Source organism: Acinonyx jubatus, chromosome D1 (genome assembly GCF_027475565.1).
Source record: "Acinonyx jubatus isolate Ajub_Pintada_27869175 chromosome D1, VMU_Ajub_asm_v1.0, whole genome shotgun sequence".
Lineage (NCBI taxonomy): Eukaryota > Metazoa > Chordata > Mammalia > Carnivora > Felidae > Acinonyx > Acinonyx jubatus.
Window position 1 is genome coordinate 18,106,855 of NC_069390.1, and position 12,590 is coordinate 18,119,444.

A 12,590-nucleotide genomic window follows, 5' to 3' on the forward strand; every position below is an offset into this window, starting at 1 on the left:
ATTCCAGCTCCTCACAGGCCAGCAGGGATGTTGAAGGCCCACGGATGAACGCCTTCAGTCTTCTTGAAGGCCTCTGATGCCCCACCATCAGGAAACACGATCCTGAGTGTCCAGGCAAAAAGCAGTTGTTAGCCAAAGAACACCCAAGAGCTGAGTTCCGGACAAGAGGAGGTGATCTTGGTTTTGTAAGAAGTGGGCCTCTCCTCCATAGGGTGACCCTGGGGCAGCCACTCCCTTCTCTGGCCTCAGTGTCTCCACCTGTACAGTGAGAGGCTTGGACAAATGGTCCCTGGGATCCCCTTTGCTACTCTTTGATGAGAGCAAAACAGGAACCAGGCCAGGGCTTATCAGGAAATGGAGAAGGAGAGAGTTTCACAGGGGAGGGAGGTGGGGAGGAGGAGGCTCGGAGAGGGAGAAAATGTTGAGGAGGGGTAAGGACGAGGGTCAGCACTCCTCAGGAGGGAGCGAAAGGGGTGTCAAGGCCACTGTTGACTGACTGGAGTCTCACAAACCCAGAAGTGGCCCAGCCTAGAAGGTTCTAGATTCCCCATTTACTCATTCTGGAAGGAGCCTTGTAGAGAATCCAGTGTAATCCAACCACTTCCTGCTACAGATGGAGAAACTGAGGAAGCACCACAGACTAGATCCTGGTCATGGTTGGAGAGCTGGGTGTCGAACCAAGGCCCTTTCAACTCTCCCCCCCCCCCCCCGCCGTGTTTGGGGTTCTAGTAGAAATGGTTCTTCTGAACATATTCAGCTCTCCTCCAAGGGGCTCTTAGACTTTGTTTTTCTCTGACATCTGGAAAAAACGTTGAGCTGGCTTGAAAGACCCAAAGTCACCAGAGTGCAGCCAGCGCTGGGCAGCCCATGTCACTGGACAGGGGATTCCTGGAGCGAAGCATCCGCACACCTGCACCCTGGGGACACTAATGCAGAGCAAACAGCCCCAAACCAGGAGTCCACAGGCCCAAGTTCCAGTCCTGGCTTCCGTGTTCCCATTTGTCAAATGACACATCTAGGTGCGATCAGTGGGTTTCCACTTAGACTTACAGTCCTGTCCCAAGTGCCTAGGGAGTGTTGGGCGGAGAGGGGGAGGTCTCCCTCCCAGCTTTCACCAGAAACACGTTCCCTTTTCATCTGTGTTGTATGATGGTGTCTCACATGAGACTTCAAGGAGAAAGTGTCCTTCACTTACAAAGAATTTGAAATCACTAGAAGGGGTGACCTCTCGCTCCTAACCTTTATAAATTTACGGCCGGTTAGACTCTGAGCTTCTCAAGGACAGGGACCCTGCCTTGTCCACGTCTGGCTCTCCAGGACTTTTTAAAGTCAGCGCTCAGAGGGATGTTAGGAGCCAGTTCCTAACCATGCCACCTTGGGCCAGCCACTGTGACCCTCTGAGCCTCAGCTGATACATTTTTAAATGGGAATTGTAACCACACCTCTGGCATTGGATGGCGGTGAGATTCCCAGGGAAAGCTCTCAGCACAGCCCCTGGCACATAATAAGTGCTCAATAAAAGGCAGCCAAATGTAGGAAATGGGTGAATGGAGGATGCTGGAAGCCCCGGGTGCTTTCCCCAGGAGGCATCTTCAATCTCACAACCCAGCATTTCCAAAGCAGTCTGCATTTTAAATATTTAATCATTGCCCCCCTGAGGTTTTTTTTTTTTTTTCTGAATTGTTTCTTCTCATATGTAATCTGCAATCATTTCCCCCCAAATGACAGTTCATTAAATGTTGCACCGAGCCTGATTGAATTTGTTTCTCTTTGCAATGATTTTCAGAGAATAAATTTGAAAATCCTAGGAACGTCCTTTGGGGGGTTGAAGAATATCCCTCCGACAAGCTGCCCCAGGCCACAGCCAGCCTCTAGGAGTGTCGTCAGCCAAGGGCTTGCCAGGCCAAGGTCCTCCTTCCCCCGCCCCAGGAATGCAGCTGGCTAGGAGTTAGAAGAAAGGAGTGGTACTGACTCTCTCCTCACCACCCTCTGGGGGGGGGGGGGGGAGGGGGGAAGACGTAGATTCTAAATGGCTATGCTGGGAGGGACCTGGGGCAGAGCTTCTTGGGTGCTTCCTAGCCCGGCTTTCCAGAAAACAGCTCCCTGGAATAGATCCTACCAGATAGGGAGACTGCTGAACCCTCATCATCTGCCTTCATTTTTGTTGTTGTTGTTGTTGTTAATTAAATGATAGTAATATACAATACTAATAATTACCACCCATCCGGGAGTGTTTTCTAGTGTGGAAGCTCAGGTTGTGAGGGCAGGTAAACCCAGGTTCCAGGCCTGGTTTCTTTGTTCATCAGCTGTGTGGCTTTGGGCAAGGCACTTGCCCTCTCTGTGCTTTTAGACTCCTAATCTTTAACAGGAGGAAAGTGCACCATGCCAAGCTCTGTGACAAGGACTTTCGAACACGGCTCACTTAAGCTTTCTAAGGACTCCATTAGGTAGGGGTGGCTAGGGAGCCTGTTTTTACAGAGACAGAAACCAGAGATCCACCCGAGATCACCCAATAAACAAAGAACTGAAGTTGAAGCCTTTTCTCCTTTCATTTCCTTTCTCTTTTCGCCTCCAGCTGTGGGTTGGGGTGAGGCTCAGAAGTCCTGGGGCCAGCCTGGCATTGAACTTTCCGGCCATGTGGCCTTGGCCAAGCTGAGCCTTCCTCGTCTTCCTCTTCTCAAGGGGAATGATAGCACCTACCCACCCACCCCCGCTCCCCGCCACGCCGGGTCACGTATAAACACCGGAGGAGAGGACATCTGCAAAGGAGGCTTTGGCAACCAGAAAGCACATCACAGGGGCACCTGCGGCTCAGTCTGTGGAGCACCTGACTCTTGATTTTGGCTCAGGTCACGATCCCAGGGTTGTGGGATTGGATTGAGCCCTGTGTCGGGCTCTGTGCTGAGCATGGAACCTGCTTGGGATTCTCTCTCTCTCTCTCTCTCTCTCTTAAAAACAAACAAAACCCACGGCACATACCCAATGTATTTTATTTATTTATTTTTTGAATCACCTTTATCATCCACGTAGAGCTGCTGAGATCACATCTGTGAACTGCCTCCATACCTGGGCGCCCAAACCTGCGTAAGAAGAAAGAATGCATTGGTCCCCGCCCTCATTTGGACGATTGACAGGGAGCAGTCAATACGACCAGCAAATTTTTAAATTTAAGACAGCTTGTGCAACCCTCCTCCACAGACAAAAGTGCTGAGGTCAAGCTGCGGTTGGGCAGGGGCGACCCGTCCCAGATCTGCCAGCACGGTTTGCCTTTAGAGTTTAGGGAAGTTTGGGTCCTGCTTTTCCCAAGTCAGTGTTCTGCTGGCCAAACGTCTTGCCTCATTGTTTGCGCTCCAAGCTTTGGTCGCTGGAAGATACCCCCTCTGCCCTGTGAGCTCTTAGTTCCTACCTCTCTGCTCCAACCCAAAGCCTCTTGGGCCCACCCTTCTATGCTCTCGTGCAAACAACCCCCACAGAGAAGGAACAGGAAGGCAGGATACCTGCAGGAGTTGCCCCGGGGAAGCCATAGGGTTGGGTCCACGGCCAAGGGCCCTCCTGCCCTCGAGCAGCAGACGCCCTGTCTGGGTCGCTAAATCCAGCCATGAAAGTAAAGGTTCCGCTCAGCTTCCTTGCAGTGCCCAAACGTCACCGCCCTTGGACTCTGGGATGGACAAACCTGGGCTGAAAGGTCAGCTCACCGTGACCCTGGGCAAGTCACCGAGTCTGCCTGAGACTCAGCTTCCTCCTCTGCGAAATGGAGATAAGAGAGGCCTCACGGGGGACCGGGAAGGTTAATTGAAGTAACACGTGGAAAGCGCTTGCCGAGGGCACACAGCATGGGGAGGACTGTTGCACCTACCTGCCTTGCAGACCAAGCCTCACCCATACATGAGGCTTGGAGAGCCTGCGGTGTGCTCCAGGGGAGGCAAAGTTACAAAGGCCGCAGGCCAAGAACTCTACTGAGCTCCCACTCAGTCCCCAGCGCCTTGCTCAGCATGGTGTCTGTGTTAGTTCCTCTCAACAACCCCTTGAGGAAGCACCTGCTACTGTCCCCATTTACAGAGGGGAAACCTGAGGCTCAGAGGTCATTACTTGTCACTCTGCTGGTGAGCGCGAACCCTACGGCAGGCATATTCCAGAGCCCAAGATTCTGTATCCCGAGTCATGCTACCTCGTGCCCATTATCTCTGTGTTCGTTCAAATAACCCTGAGGTTATTGGTATCGTCCCCATTTTACAGATGAGCAAAGTGACGAAGTCAGGTTCAGATTGAGTCAGGTTCGGAGTGACTCACAGAGCCGTGCAAGGGTGGGGGGTGGGTGGGTAGGGGAGATCCCAGATACACTGCGATGGCCGGGACTTATTTACCTTATATTACAGAGCACTTGCCACGCACCAGGTGACCTGCTAAGTACTTTCTGACGATTCACTACTGTCATCATCCCCATTTCACAGGTGGGAAAACTGAGGACATAATGGTTGAGGACTTTGACAAATGTTGCTTAGCTAAGAGGCAGAGCTGAGATTCAAACTTGAGGAATCTGGCTCCAGGACCCACATCTATACGTGTGTGTGTGTGTGTGTGTGTGTGTGTGTGTGTGTGTGTGTGGTGAGAGAGAGAGAGAGAGAGAGAGTCAGGGGATGTAAGTGTTGGTGTGTGCGTGTGCATGTGTGTGCTTGTATATATCTACGCTGATTAATGGCGTCTCTATTTTTCTTTTCAGAGTGAGGCTGATTCATTCACTTACCCAGATGAATGTTCACATCTCGACTGACTTATTTAATGAGAACAAGTTCATGTGCCAACGTGAGAACTGACCCTCAAGCCCCTTCCGCCGAAAGAATTTGGACCGTATCTCGTTCCTGAGTTAACAAGCCCTGGATGAGGATCGCTTGTTTTGCACAGCGATGCCTGCTGGCCTCGGCTAGCGTTCTGACAAGAGGGTGGGGGGGTGTGAGAGCTCGTGAGGGAAGACGGGGAAGAAGGACCCCCACAGGGGAGCCAGAGGAGAGCGTGGCACAGTTTATCAAAAGTGATTTTACCCCACCGGCCGTCTTTGCGGACGAGGAAGCCCACGGATGGCAGCGGGGCAGTGGCTCGGCCAAGTTCATCGGCTGATTTACAGCGGAACTGGGGCCGAGGCCCGTTTGTCCAGCTGTCTACGTCTCTCCTTCTAGTTCGTCTTCTTCTTCCCGGGTTTCCTCCTTCTCCGCCACTGCCTGCCTGATTCCTTGCTTTTTATTCCAAATATGTAAGTCTCTAATAAACCTACAGATAGGCTGATGCCTGATTTATCCCCAGTTACAGAGGAACCAGAGCCAATTATAAGGTGGATAAAAGGCCCCATGTGCAGTTTTTAGAAATGCTTCCCCAGCACAAACAGCTTAACTCTGTAAAGCTCCCCCAGAATGTTTGCTTAGTGGCTCCATTTTTTAAGAGGCTGACCTTTGCTACAAGACCTTGGGTCCGCTCAGATGATTGCAACATCGCAGGTGGTGGCTCCCCACTGAGTGTGCACGAACCAGCCACTTTGGGACAGCCTTGCCCGGTGTTTAGCGCTCAGGGTCTGGCACCTGGTAGGGGCTCCATAAACACCTAGTGAACGAAGGCATGAATCAGATAATCAATAAGGGTTAGCTTTAGCAAAACAGAATGAGGAGATTAAATCCTCCGAAGGGAGAAACTATCAAATAGCATATCCTCCCTGGCCAAAAAGATCTTGTTATTCTGATCAGAGCTCCCTGTTACCAGAGAGACTGTGCTGCATTTGGGGGCACGATCCCCCAAAGTAGAGGTTCTGTCCTTCCAGTCCATACCTTACTTAGAGTTTCGCCTGTGTGCCAGCAACTATGCTGGGTGAACACTGGGTGTATAATAGTGAATCCGACAGATGTGGCCCTGCTTTTATGGCGCTCACAGATCACAGGGGAAGGCTGTCTACATTGGGATTTACTAGGCATGCAGCTGCCCTGGGAAGACAGAAGTGAGCCCAAGGCAGGGAAAGACCCCTGAGACCCCACTTATGGGAACAGTGGGTAATTCTCCCCTCCTGAGGGGCCCAGCCGAGGAAAGCAACTGCAGTTTATCGGAGATAAAAAACCCCGAACAATCCATACCCTATTTTCTACAGTCCGGAGCCACTGCCCCTAAAACAAACTAACTAACGAGAACTCAAGGGACCAGTTAAGCCCCAGGACAGCTCTCTGGAGCCCCGAGTACACCCAACACCTGGAGGCCGTCTGGGGGGCTGGGGTCAGGGGTTGACCACACTGAACATCAGCAAGTCGAGATTCTACTTCCAGCCTTGCTGGCGATGGGCCAGTGATGTGCTCGTGGCCTGGATGAGCCCCTGCCCTTTCTGAGTTGTCCGGGTTGCGTGAGATGAGCCCTGAGTCCCTTCCAGTTCAGACCTTCTGTGGCTCTATGAAGTGCCTCTCTTTTCCCTGTCCTCCCTGCCCCTCCGCCTGGCGTCCTTCCCCTTAGGATCATGATGTGCCCGGGTTGTCCTGCGTAACTCTCAGTAGTGTGCACCCGCCCTCAAAAGCAAGCTTCCTGGAGAAGGACTGGCCACAGGGCGCACAAAGACTCGGCCGACCCCAGGCTGGGAGGGGACCGCAGCTTACGTTATTAGGCTCAGAAGTGAAAAGGCAAAATACCAGTGCCGGTGGTCTATGGGGAGCAGGTGGGCACGGGGCTCAGGTAGACCCTGCCTCTCCACACTTGGCCTTCCTGTGGCTTGCCAGAGATGGTGATCCAGGCTCTTTCTCTGTGTCTTCCATAGGGGAGCCCACTTCTACGAGGTGTTTCCCCACAGAGCACCCCACCCCTACACAGACCCCTGGGAACCAGGGTGGAATACTGGTCAGAGGTCAGGCCTGCATTTGCCCTTGCCGTTTTCAGAGTAAAAGCCAAAGTTCCGACAATGACCTACCAGGCCCAGCCTCATCCTTCCCCCACCCATTGCCTTATATCATCTCCCATCTTCCACCTTGCTTACTATGCTACAGCCATAGGGGCTCTTGGCCATTCCTCCAACACCTGCATGCCAGACACGTTTGCACCCCAGGGCCTTTGCACTCCCTGTTCCCACTCCCTGGACGCTTGCCCTGGATAGCAACATGACTCACAGTCTCATCTCTCCCAAGGCTTCCCATAAAGGTCACCTTTGCAGCAAGGATTACCCTGCCCGCCCCATTTAAAATTGCAATCCTAATACCACTAATCCTGCCCTCGTTTTCATAGGACTTGGAGTCTTCTAAGGTTCTGTCTCATGCGTTCATTCATTCTGTTAGCGGATAAGCTTGTTGTGGATGGAGGTCACTGTTTTGTTCACTGCTGTATCCCTGTACCTGGAACGATGCCCGGCACAAAGAAGACACAGGATGGGGAATGAACGAACGGATGGTTACCTCGGACTGGGGCTCATTGAGAGCCGAGGCAGTGTTGGCCCTGACTGGGGACTTCCCGGTGCTAAGCCCAGTGCTAGGCACCGGAAGCCAGTTAGCTGCTCCATCACTGAGCTGCCATCGGTACGACAGGAGCTCACAGTTACTCAGCACTCACAAGGCCAGTGCATTGGATTTACGAAACCATTTAATCGCTGCAACTACCCTCAGTGCTGGGGCCTGATATCAGCCCCACGTCCAGAGGGGGCACAGAACACTGAAGTGGGTTTCCCAAAGTCTCAGTGTTGGCAGGTGGCAGAGCGGGGCTTGGGTTCAGGGGCCTGGGCTGCCCTCAGGGAGCCCACAGACCGATGGAGGGGACAGACACCACTTTGGTGACTTGTGCGGAGACCAAAGGACAGTCCAGGCAGGCCAAGGAAGCAAAGAGGAGACCCTGACACCAAATACAACCAGAGAAGCCAAGAAAGGCTTTGCATGAAAAGCGACGCTTCATCGGCTTTTAAGGGATGTATAGGAGTCCGCCAGCAGATGAAAGGGGGATGAGGTCCCGCGTCAAAGGGAGGAGGGTATGAAACAGCCTGAGAACCTTCTGGGGATTGCGAGGGATTCATAATGATGAAATCATGGGATGCCCGTGGCAGAGGGCGTGGGAAGCCAAGCCAGAGAAGTAGGTAGCAACCCGTGAGTGCTAAGCTAAAGAATTTGGCTTTATGAGTTTTGGAGGCCAGGGGCTCAAGTCGGGTAGTGAATTCATTCATTCATTCAACAAACATTTTTAAAATGTTTGCTATGGAACAGGCACAGTCCCACGTCTGGGACCTGCGTTTGGAGCTCACTTCTAGGAGATAGGAAAGGTGGCTGGCTCAAATTCTGACTCACAGCAGAGGTTCTATGGGTGACCGCTAATGGAATGAATGAATGAATGAATGAATGAATGAACTTCATTCCTCTACCCAGCTCTCTAGGCATGAAAATGAAACATCGCATAGAAGCTTTGCGCCCTATTCCTCCAAGCACCCACTCCTCTGCCCACCCCCTACAAAGGAATGACAAAAAGAGAGACCCATTAGGACCTGGGTAGACTTCCAGAGACCATCACCAAGGGCAAACGCCTCTCCCCTGCTCAGGTTCATCACTGGCCCTGGTGCTCCTCACAGAGGAAGACAACCTGACCCTTGCCTCCTGGTGACCCTTCTCCCTGCCTGGGCTCAAGTCCCCAGGACAGTAAATCGCAGGACAGAAAAGACAGGACAGGCAAGCTTGCTTGTTTGTGGGAAGGTTCATTTTCTTCTTCTTATTAAATGTTTATTTATTTTTTACAGAGAGAGAAAGAGAGAGACAGAGCGCAAGCAGGGGAGGGGCAGAGAGAGAGGGAGACACAGAATCCGAAACAGGCTCCAGGCTCTGGGCTGTCAGCTCAGAGCCCGACGCGGGGCTCGAACCCACAAACCGCGAGATGGTGATTTGATCTGAAGGCAGCCGCTTAACCGACCGAGCCCCCCAGGTGTCCCTGTGGGAGGGTTCATTTTCAAGTGGGACTTAGAAACGGGATTTATTTTCTTTAAATCTCCCGCCTGCCCTTTTGCTTCAATTTCCTCTAGTTCATCTTTTGTTTACAGAGGTCTGTTTGAGCCTCCCAGGGACACACGGAGAGGCCCCCCGAGAGGCAGGCAGGCAGGCAGATGTTTATCGTGTGCCTAGTGCATGCAGGGCAGCATCCTAAGAAGTCACGTCAGAGGGCAGGCCAGGAGAACGGGAGCGACCACCAGCAATGCTCTCAGCCAGGAGCTCTGTTCCCAGCTCTATGCGTGTCAGCTCACTGAATCCACAGACAGCTCTTATCAGCCACTCCTATGATTACAGTCCATTTCACAGAAGAGGACCCTATGGCTCTGAAGGGAGGGTTACTTGTCCAGGGCACAGTGCCCTCGACCATGACTCTGTGACAGGACAGGAGGCCCATGCCTGGGTCTGGGGTGGGAGCAGGTGGTTAGTAGCAGTTGCGACAGGGACTATCTATGTGCACCTGCTCACAGCAGAAGCAGAGCCTGTTCATGAACAAGGTGCGTGTGGTTGTTTCAAAATATGTCCCCAAGTCCCTTCAAAGGTAGAGCCTAATTCCCTTTCCTTGGAGCGTGAGCCTGACCTAGTGATTCCTTGTAACAAATAGAACGCGACAGAAGTGACTACGTGTGACTTCTGGGACTAGATCACGAAAGGCATTTCAGCTTCCTCTTTCCTTCCTCTCTCTGTCTGTCTCTGTCGGTCTCTCTCATGACTCACTCTTGGGAAGCCAGCTTGCATGAGAAGAGGTCCATGTGGTAAGGAACTGAGGCCAACAGCCACACGGGTCTGCCATCTTGGAAACAGGTCCCCCAGCCTCAGTCCCGCTTTCAGATGACCACAGCCCCAGCTGACCTCTTGACCACAAGTTCACAAGATGCCCCAAACCAAACAACCTGGCCAAACATCATGAGTCCCCAACCCACAGAACTGTGTGAGAGATTGTTTTATGCCTCTAACCGTGGGGCTGATTTGTTTTTGCAGCCCTGGATAATTAACGGAGGGCGGGCTGGCCTTGGGAGGGAGATGCTCCCGGGACCTTAGGGCGAGGAGGGCAGAGGAGGGGGCTCCATGGAGGACGGCTGTCCCTCGAGTGGATGCGTTGGATGTAAAGGGACTATGATGATGATGATTCCTGAGGGGGGGGGGGGTTGCATACACTTGCTGAGCTTCTGCTTTACTGGTATCGTCTTCATAACAGCCCTGTGTAGTGAGGATTCTTCGTCACCCTCTACTTAAAGATAAGGAGACAGAGGCTCAGAGGGGTCAAACGTGCTCCCTGAGGTCACAGAGTCCATGCAGAACAGTCAGGACTTGGCCAGGGGCAGGCTGAACCCAAAGCTTGTGCCCTCAACCACTATGCTGCCTTGAGACGGGGAAGCGTGGTATTCAGAGGGATCTCAGGGTGGGGGAATGTGAGAGAGGGCCAGGTGGGTTGGTAGCAGTCTGCTGCTGCGGAAAGAAAGAGCTGGAAGTACTGGGGGGCTTAGCAGGCTTCCAAGTCCAGCCATGAGCAAAGGCCATGTGGGTGGTCACGACAGGGACAGGGACACCTTCCCACCATGCTAAATGGCCCCAGGAAGTAGGTGGCTTGGGTTCACAATGTGTGCTGTTGCTGCGGGAGCTTAGGGTTGGCCCATTTGACGGGGTAAAGCCAGGCCGGCCCCCAACTACAGTGAAATACTACGGAAATGCATTTCCCCCTCATGGGATAGCTCCAACATTAACACGCTTCTTCTAAAGCTTTTCCACCAAAGTCACTGCCATTTGAAAATGAGTCCCCGGGATCGTCGGGGTCTAGCTAGGAGGAAGGGGCAGGCAAATACGGACACGGTCCACCCAGGGCCTTGAAGGATGACCTGGGAGGAGCACCATGCCTTCCACTCACCGTCTTTTGGTCAGAACCCGTTTGGCGGCCATGTCCAGGTGCAGAGAAGGATGGGAAATGCAGTCCAGCTCGGGAGCCACCTGCAGTCACGAACATACGGAGGAAAAGGACACAGATTCAGGGAGCCACCAGCAGCCTCTGCAACAGGGGGATACTGGATGAGGCTTGACCCAACAGGCAGGAGACTGTAAGCTGAATCCAGACTGACCCCCTTTTTAACCTTTGAAAGGTAATGGACATCTTCGAGAACCTTGAGAACGCCCCCCAGAAAAGTATGCCTACACGTAACTGTGATGGACTGAATGCCCCTGTCCCCTGCCCCTTCCCCACCAAAGGCCTATGCCGAAGCCCTCATTTCCGACGGAAGGGGAGCCTTTGGGAGGTAATTAGGGGGTGAAGTCTTGAGGGTGGCACCCCTGTGAGGGGGTTGGTGCTCTTCCAAGAAGAGAAAGAGACCCGGAGCTTCCTCTTTCCACCACGTGAGGATACAGTGAAAAAGCAGCCATTTGCAAATCAGGAAGAGGGTCCTCACCAGATGCCAAATCTGCGGGGACCTTGACCTTGGACTTCCCAGCTTCCAGAACTGTGAAAAATAAACGTTCCGTTGTTTAAGCCACCCAGTCGATGGTATTTTGTTATAGCTGCCCGAGCGGACTAAGACAATAATTTTGCATACAAGTTCAGGAGCTTTATGAAGCCTTTGGCACCCATGCACGTCAGGTTAACAATTCCCGGATTAGAAACGGTTTATAAATGTATTAATCGTTGCCATTGAGGTCTGAGCTTCCCAGCAGCCAAAGCAAAAGGGGGATAGTGGGTTCTATAGCTCTCATTTGTCTCAGGGGTTGGGGCGGGGGGCGGGGGGCGGGGAGAGAATTACCAAATCCTTTGAAAAAGAAAAATCTCTTTCCTGGCACCATCGTCTGGGAGAAACGTATCTTTGGGCGGGAAAATAGTATCTCTTATTTTGCCACTAGGCTGGAGCGCGGGTTGCCTGGGAATCCCAACCTGGCAAGATGGCAACGCCACCTTGAAATGCAAAACACGCCCAGCCTCCTTTCCCCAGGGACGCGCTGTCTTCCGCCCCGGGGCGTAAATGCGGCTCAGAGTTTTGAGGCAGGTTGCTAAACAGACGCACACGACATATGGAAGACCCCGGGGGTGCAGCCGCCACCGGGAACCGCTCCCAGCCGCCAACCTGCTGCCGCCGCCCCCGCCGCGCCTCGCGGTCCCCACCCCACAGCCCAGACCCACATCCTGCCTGGCTGCCCTGCGAAGGAGACCGGGGGCAGGGTCGGGGTGACCTTTCCGGGAGCGGACAAGGGTCATCTCCAGGGCCTTCGCGCGGCCGGGGACAGGCGTCCCTGGGGGGGGGGGGGGGGGGAGGGAGGGGCGGGACCGGGACGGGCGGGGGCGGGGAGTCCGCCTCCCGCTCAGCCCCGCCCGCCCCCTCCCTCCCCCTCCCCCCTCCCCCTCCCCTGCCCAGCTCGCCTTTACTGACTCCGGTTTCTTTATTTACTTTCCGGGGTCCTTCTCATTTTTTTCTCCCTTTCTCTGCCGGTCTCTGTCACCTGGAGCTCTCTCCGTGTTACTGTCCTGCTGATGGGGACTCGGCCCCATCTGTGTCCTACCAGCTCGTCGTCGTCCTGTGGTGTCTGTTTCTCCCCGTGTCTGCCTCGCTTCTCCTCCTCTTACTCCCTGGCTCTTTCTGGCCCTTTCCCTTCGTCTGTCCACCC

At 53.5% G+C, this 12,590-nt stretch overlaps 1 long non-coding RNA gene across 2 annotated transcripts; it reads right to left on the minus strand.

The window, feature by feature from the left end:
• Window positions 1–2,978: 2,978 nt before the first annotated feature.
• On the minus strand, window positions 2,979–11,868 carry LOC113603385 (uncharacterized). Of its 2 annotated transcripts, XR_003424959.2 has the most exons (5): window positions 11,735–11,868; window positions 11,387–11,437; window positions 10,855–10,934; window positions 5,443–5,592; window positions 2,979–3,080 (listed from the first exon to the last, which is right to left on the minus strand). It is a non-coding gene; the product is annotated as an uncharacterized LOC113603385 (long non-coding RNA). The 2 variants fall into 2 exon arrangements; XR_003424960.2 differs by lacking the exon at window positions 5,443–5,592.
• Window positions 11,869–12,590: the final 722 nt, after the last annotated feature.